Source organism: Palaemon carinicauda, chromosome 34, assembly GCF_036898095.1.
Source record: "Palaemon carinicauda isolate YSFRI2023 chromosome 34, ASM3689809v2, whole genome shotgun sequence".
Classification (NCBI taxonomy): Eukaryota; Metazoa; Arthropoda; class Malacostraca; order Decapoda; family Palaemonidae; genus Palaemon; species Palaemon carinicauda.
Window position 1 is genome coordinate 49,804,262 of NC_090758.1, and position 2,077 is coordinate 49,806,338.

A 2,077-nucleotide genomic window follows, 5' to 3' on the forward strand; every position below is an offset into this window, starting at 1 on the left:
TAATTGCAGGCGGTGGAAGATTTAATACTAGCTAAATGATTATGATTTTAAACCAGGTTATTAACTATTTTCTAGAGGGAATTTTATTTATTATAACACTTTGATCATTTAAGGTATGGATATATTCAGGTGTATCACTTTAGAAATGACGAGCATAGCATTGGTTTTATTCTATACATATGGAAGAAATAGTTATTTTAGGTGTGATCCTATTATAAATGTAAGTATGAATTCTTAGGTGTGTATGCAAGTATAAAAATACTAATTCAGTACACAAATAGTTTAATCTTTGAACACTACGAATAACATGATATTTTTGAAGAAAAAAATTAGCAAATTTCCAAATATCGAGTCCATCTAAAATCAAGATATAAAACAATGAAAAAATGCAGGTGACGACTATCGCAAAGTTATATGATATTTATACAGAGATAAAACTATGAAAGAATTTGTCAATTTATATTTATTTGTGCAACTGATTGGTTTTGGCGTGAGACCTTTTCGATGTAACGAAAAATTGACAAATATTTTGGCGAATTTTATAGAAACGTATGCTATCATTAATTCACTTTTAAATCCAAATATATATTGCCGAGGAATATATTTCTTTTCCAAAAAACGAAGAAATTTTATTTACTGAACATTTATTAGTAAATATTGGAGAAGTAAAAGCTTAATGAATTATGTGTCGACAAATCTTTGGTCAATAATCTCCGGTTTTATTTGCTTACCAAATTATAATGAAATATACTTCATTATTAAATGAAAAATGATTAGGGAATGTCAAGCACAAGATATAGATAACTGGTGAAGTCTAACCGAGGCCTTTTGCGTCAATAGGCGTAGGAAGAGATGGTTATGATGATGATGTTAAGAACATTATTATAATTGTTTTATTTGCATTCAAAATTATAAAGAAATATACTACATTAATTAGGTTGAAATTTTCTACCGAATGTTAAGAGCATTAATGTAACACTTTACGAAAGTCTTTTATTATGTATAATTGCTTTGTAATTATAAGATTACCAACTAAATTGAAAAACAGAAAACACCGAAAATTTTTTGATGTATTTCAAATACCCCTTATACAATTCATATGGAACATTTCCTATACAATTCCAGATAAGGATTGTATGAAACGTTCATTACAAATTATAATATTTCATACGCAACCATAATGTTTTTAAACTTAGTCTTCAAAATGATAATTAAAATATATTACTCGAGTAAAAATTTTGCTTTTCAAAAGAAATTTTTTTTTACTTATATCCAGAATTTATTTCTATGCATCTTTCTATGATACAAATATTCTGAACAATATACTTCTCCAATAGGAAATTAAGATTTCCTTTACAACGAAGCAAAATATATGCAGTTTGTTAAAATGTAGTTATAAACAAAAGAATCTAGTTTGCAAAATCGCCAAAAACGATGACTGTCCAAAAAGATTTGCTTTAAGAGATCTACAAGAGTTTCGTACCTTGGTAGTAAAGGTGTCGTTCGCCACGAATGGAAAATATCGACTGGTCTTCTTTGAGTTTCGTATGTGCTAAGATTATTTGCTAAGGTTTTTTTTTTTTTTTTTTTTTTTTTTTGTCATTGTTATTATGGCTTTTTTTCGGGGATTTTCTTAAATGTTATTCTTAGTAATCATCTCAATATTCAAGGAAAATACAAGTATTTGATCTCTCTCTCTCTCTCTCTCTCTCTCTCTCTCTCTCTCTCTCTCTCTCTCATGTTGATACATGGGCTGATGTGTGCATATGCGTATATGTACGTATGTGTATATTTACACCTTTGATTATTTCGTTAAAGGATGAATTCTAAATATGTTAAATGATGAATTGAAACGATTTTGGGGGAAGGTATAGAACTAAATGTAATCACAAAAGACTAAAAAAATAGTTTTATATCATTGTATTAAATGAATATCCACCCTTGATATCAATAGAAAAATAATAAAAAAGAGGTAATTAAAACGTTTCGATTTTGGACCTAAGATAATTTTTGAGACGGTATTAGGAGTTAGAAAAACTCGTATAAAAAGACAAAAGGAAAATACAATTTCCCTTTT